A 6060-nucleotide genomic window follows, 5' to 3' on the forward strand; every position below is an offset into this window, starting at 1 on the left:
ATGTTGGAGTAAAATTGTGTGAGTGGATGTGGACAAGTTTGCATAAATTGTTAGTCAGTTCGTCGAGTGAAAGAAATAGGGTGGATAGGTAAAAATAATACAGAAATTGCTTGGTTGGGCAATTAAAGTTGTGGCTGAGAATTTTCGAGTAGTATGTTTGGCATGATTGCTATGTTTCATAAGAGTTGGTGGTTAGTGCTTTTGAAGAGTTATTATTTCGTTTTGTTAAGGTCTCGGAGTAGTGATAGTTATTTTGGCTTTGGGATACATTGTGCATTAGGCGATGGAGATAATACGTTGAAGTTGGGTTATCACTAATAAGGTATGGTGTGTTGGTATTCTAAGGAGTTGTTTTGCCAAAATTTTGTTATGCTTAAGGGATTAGATCCTATTTTGTTGCTGTGGGTTATCGATGTAGATAGAAAAATAACTTAATGGTTTATACTAGCAAGGGTTTTATAATCAATTGTTGTGCAAATGTCATGATTTGGTTTGTTACCGGTGTGACTTGTTGAGGCTCATGTAGTAGTCAAAAAAAATTTGTTGATGCATTAGTAAGTACCTGAGTAAGTTTGTTGGTAACTGTAGAATGTATTACATTATTTGAGTTTAATTTCGAGGACGAAATTTCTTTAAGGAGGGTAGGTTGCAATGACCCAATTTTTTTTTTTACATACCAGCGCACAATTTAATTGAGTAAATTTTTGAATTTAATTGCCATGTAATTCTATGCGAAAATAGTTCAGTTTTGTATTTTTTAAAAATAGTTCCTGATCTCAGAAAATTATGAAATTTTTATATGTTGTTCCCATAGAGTCTAGCATGGTGGATAAAAATTTTAGAATTTAATGATGAGTATTTATTTTAAGAAAATTCACGAACTGATTGGTATTCAGTTTACTTTATAGTAGAATTTAAAATTGAATTTTGGGTGATCGGACCATGATTTGAGATAAATTTGTTGGGTCTATTTTGATATATAATTGGATCATATTTGACTTATGGGTGAGACCCATGACTTATATTTAATTTAAATTAAGTTTGTTTAATGACTCACGTTTAACTGTTTGATCCTTTTAAAATATGATCGGTAATAATCACCTTGGGAGTTGTTATCATTTATTATATAAGATTATAATGAATATTTGATAGTTGATTTTGTGGTGTGTACCATATGGTAAAAAATTATATATTTTTGTAGTAAATAAAATGAGCGTATATTTCGTGGTGAGCAAAATATTATATTTTGTGATGTGTACAAGCAAACAAGATATATTTTGTGGTGAGAAAAAATTTATAACATTTTATAATTTATGTTAGTACAAAATTATATGATGTTTACCTTTCATTTTATATATATATATATATATATATAAGAAAAGATAATAATAATATATTTAATCAAGGGAGGTAGCACAGGGGCACCCCCCTCCTCTCTTTTTCCCTTTACTTTGATTTCCTTTCTCTTTGTTTTGGAGAAGCAGAACTTCGTACTCTCTCTCTCTCTCTTGCTCTCTTGCTCTCTCAAATTTCTTTTAGGTTTATCACAAGACCTTTTGATCCACCAAAATCTATTAGTTTTTAGACCCTTGTTCTTGAGACCAAAGTGAAGAGCCTGGTAAGAGCAACGTTTTGATCGGTGGAGATCGAAATCCAACAAAGTCAAAAATTTGGGGCTTTTGCTTGTTTTCTCTTCTAGCTTGAGGAAGGGATTTTTTTCTACACTTCTTTATGCACTTTCACTTGATTATAGGGAGTTTAGAGTTGTATATAATTTAATTAGAATTTTTTAAACTGGGGCATTGAGATATGAATAGCATGTATTTGGCATTTGGGATTTAATGGAAATGGATGTATGGAATAGTTAGCTATTTATATGTGTTTGTCTATCAGGTGGATTTTGTAGCATAAATAGATATACCTTGCCCAATTTTCGGGACATTACAAATCAGAAATGAGGAAGATGGATGGCAGCACAGATGGTGGAGAGGCGAGGATGGCGGAAGGCGAGGTTGATGGTAAAGTGAGGTGATTGGCGCGACTGAGGTGTGATCGAATTCGACTAAGGTGTGAAAGAGGCTCGTATTTATTTTCATTCGAGTGTTTGAATTAGTAAACTTGTCCCCTACAAACATGTTGGTCAGCTAATGTCTGAATGTGAAATTTAGGTACCAAAACTAGGACTGAGCAAGTGATCTGTGAAATCCGTAATCCGATCCAGTTCAGTCCAATCCGATAGGTTTGGATTGGTTTTTTGAATCCGCGGTTCAGTTCCGGATTGAAGAATTAAAAATCCGTAGTTTACGGATTGGTTCTGGATTGAACCCCACGGTTCCGGATTGGAACCGATCCGAACCGTATACAAATAGTCTATATTTTTATTATACATCCTCCCCCATAGTATCTTCTCTTCATTCTATATAAAATCTAAACTCAAACCTAAAACCATATAATATCTTCTTTTATTACTCTTGTTTGTTGGTTTTTAGTTTTAAGTTGTAATGGTTTAAATACTTATAGTGAAACCAATTTTCTTATGGTTGTTTAAATTTTAAAACAGTATGTCGTTATTATAGAAAAATATGTTGCTATTGTGGAACTAATATAGCGCTATGTTTATATTTTATAAAATTAAAGTGTTATAAATATATTTTTGTTATTTAGTTATGTGAATCCGTGGTCCTAAACCGATCCAATCCGTATTTAAATGGATTGGTTCGGATTGGTTCCATGATTTAAACGGATTGGATTGGTTCCAATTTTTTAGGAACCGTAGATAACGGATTGGTCCTGGTTTTATCCTAATCCGGTCCAATCCGGACCATGCTCACCCCTAACCAAAACGATGTCGTTTTGGTATCTGCGACTAAAATATATTAGTCACTAAAAGATCATTCTGCTCTCGCCTAGATTTCATTCCCCCGCCTATAGTTTTGGCAACAAAATTTTAATTTGGTTGCAAAAAATTACTTATTTGCAACAAAATATTTTTAGTCAATAATAGTATCAATTTTTAGCTACGAAATTTTATTTTGGTCGGCAAATGTCATTTTTTTGCGACCAAAATTTTTTTAGTTGGTAAAAGTGGTCAGCAAATGTGTAAATTCTAATAGTGCCCCTTGTGACCAAGGATGGATCTAGAGGGTGTGGATGAGGGCAACTGCACCCTTAAAAGTATTTTTGTAGCATAAATAAAATCACCCTAATCCAAATGTACGTTGCGAAAGTGTTTTCCAAACAACAAAACAAGGGATGGGCATAAATTTCCACTACCTGGCCTACAAACACAAGTTGGAACAGTTGTGCGTGGAAACTTCTTGTTACATATAAAGATGCAATTAGCACACAAAGAAACAGGATATAAGGGAAGTGTACCCTGACAACTAGTGATTCAATACAATACAATACAATACAATAATTTCACCTTAATCTTTTCAAAAACTGTTCGAAATTATTATGTGAAGAACCACCCTCCTTGACAGCCTCCAAAGCCAACCCTTTCCATTTCACAACATTCCTTCTAATCTCCTCTCCCCTCTTTCCCCCTCCCATCACCACATCCAAACACCTCCCAATCTCCCACCTTTCCACTACTTTCTCTTCATTCACCACCGCTCTCATCCTTACCGCCCCACACCTCCTTCACCAACTTCGCATTCGTCATCTGATCCGAAAACACTGGACACCACACCATCCCCACACCCGTAACCACACTCCACTGTCGAATTCCGCCCACAATACGTCACAACACACCCAATTAAACGGTGTCCCAACACCTCCAATTGCCAACACCACGACACTATCAACCCATTTCTTGTACCCAACTCAACCTCAATATTTTTTTTCAATTCTTCTAATCTGATAACCCATAAGAATGGTCGGCAACCTTGCACCAAACCCTATAAAATCTCATCGGTTTGTGGCTTCTCTAACACCACTATGCTTCCGAACGACACGTAAACGACGGTGAATCCAACCACTGAATATAGTCCTCCCCAGATCGCTCGAACAAGTCGATTTAAATGGAATTTTTGGATTGGATTAACGGTCCGATTGCAATGACGTTCATGTTATCGATAGCTCTGATTGAGTATTGTTCAAAAGCATTAAATGCGTTTACGAGAATCAATGGATTGGGGTATTCTACTAGGGTTTGAATGTGTTCTTTGATTGTAGGTATCACAGAACTGTGTGGACTCTCAGGTAAGAGAAACGAAGGTACGTCGTCATTTGAAAACAATGGCAATCCAAGTAATTTAATGGAAATCGAAGGGTTGTTGAAGTATGTGTGGAATATAACGAAAGTAGTGGCAGACTGAATGGAGAAGAAAGCGGATGGCACGTGCATGTCACGTGCCACGGCGGCGGCCCAGGGAAGGAGGATGATGTAAATGCTGAAGGTCACCAGAGAGCCGCCGTGGAAGAGAGTGGTGAGGAGGTGGGTTAGGGTTTGAGAGTCGACTCGCTTGAATTTGGACATGACTTGGGTTTGATTGGTGGTGGGTTGATCGTCGTTGTCGAAGCCATCAGAGAAGGATGGGTAGGAGGAGAGGCCGGGGAGGGTTGGGAGAGTGGTGGTGATGCCGCGGAGGCCGCTGATGGTGGTGGCGAAGGTGATGGTGGCGTCGCCGCCGTGGGTGAGGAGGGGCTTGGCGAGCTCTAGAGTGGAGTTAACGTGGCCTTGGGCAGGGCAGCAAAGAAAAAGGAAGTGGTGGTTGGTCATGCTGGTTTTACTAGTTTCACTGGATTTGTTCATGAGCAAGATTATTATGTTGGGGTTTAATGTTGTTTATGGATGATCTGGATAAGACATGGCTGTCATCTTTGACTTTTGAATGCAATTATTTTTGTAGCAAAGAATAATGATTTTTGTTTTTTTTTTGAACGCGAAGAATAATGATTGATGCACCTAATTTTGAGTTTTTTTTTTTAATATTTCAAAAAAAAAAAAATTATTTAGAGAATTGACCCATTTTTCAAATTATTTGAAAAATTAACCTGTTTTTGAAATCACATTTTCAAAATGCGATTTCAAAATATGCAATTTCACCATGTCATCATAAATTGCATTTTCAACCTGCGATTTTAAGGTGAAATTACATGTTGAAAAAGTAATTTCAATTTCAAAATCACATTTTGAAAATGCGATTTCAAAAAGCAGGTTAGTTTCTTAAATAATTTGAAAAGTAGGTCAATTCTCTAAATAGTTTTTTTTTTTTGAATTTAAAAAAAAAACTCCCTAATTTTATCCCTTTAATTCTATCTTTAATCATATAAAATTAAAAAAAGTTAAAAATGAGAAGGAGAAGAGGTGTATGAGATCATTTCACATAAGAGTAGGGCACACAGAGTCGGATCTGACTTTTTCAAGGCCCAAAGTGAAACACTTTTCATAGATGCGAGGTTAATGCGGTACAAAAGTTACTGCTGTGCAGCACTATGGCACAGTGGCACTGTTTTGTGCTTTCATTCTAACACACTCGTTTTTCTATTTCAAATTTCAAAATATTTTTTCTCTCAAAATCTTTTTATTTCTCTTTGTCCTTTTAACTCCACCTGCTCGAGATAATCTATAGATATATAAATAAAAAATTTATACAAAATTTTCATAGTAATATAATTAATGTAAGTCTTTTATTTTAAAATAAAATACTTATGAAGATGATTTGTATTTATAAAAATGACATCGTCACATAATTCTTGTAGTATTTTTTGAATAGTATTAACAAAATAATCATTTAAAAAAATTGTATTATGTGCACTCTTAGAAATGTCCATATGTCATACACTTCATAATATATCACAAAATAACATTTTTTTTTTTACCAGACCAAAAAAAAAAAATTTATTTACAATAAAAAAATGAATAACTTTTATTACAAAGTGACATAATTTCATCATTCGTAATTTTTTTTTTTTTTTTGAGAATCAAACAAAACAGATGGAAAATATATTAAGTAGGAAAGTAGTTTATAGACCGAGCTAAGTCATGAGCTGGTTTTACATCATGCCATTGAACCTTACAAATACACAAATAATCAAAAAAACTTACTAACCAGC

General features: G+C 34.9%; 1 pseudogene; it reads right to left on the reverse strand.

The window, feature by feature from the left end:
* Positions 1-3420: 3420 nt before the first annotated feature.
* Positions 3421-4812, reverse strand: LOC145795114 (UDP-glycosyltransferase 75C1 pseudogene; annotated as a pseudogene).
* Between the last annotated feature and the right edge of the window lie 1248 nt (positions 4813-6060).

The sequence above is a fragment of the Camellia sinensis genome, chromosome 7 (assembly GCF_055761805.1).
Source record: "Camellia sinensis isolate YWXY chromosome 7, ASM5576180v1, whole genome shotgun sequence".
NCBI lineage: Eukaryota > Viridiplantae > Streptophyta > Magnoliopsida > Ericales > Theaceae > Camellia > Camellia sinensis.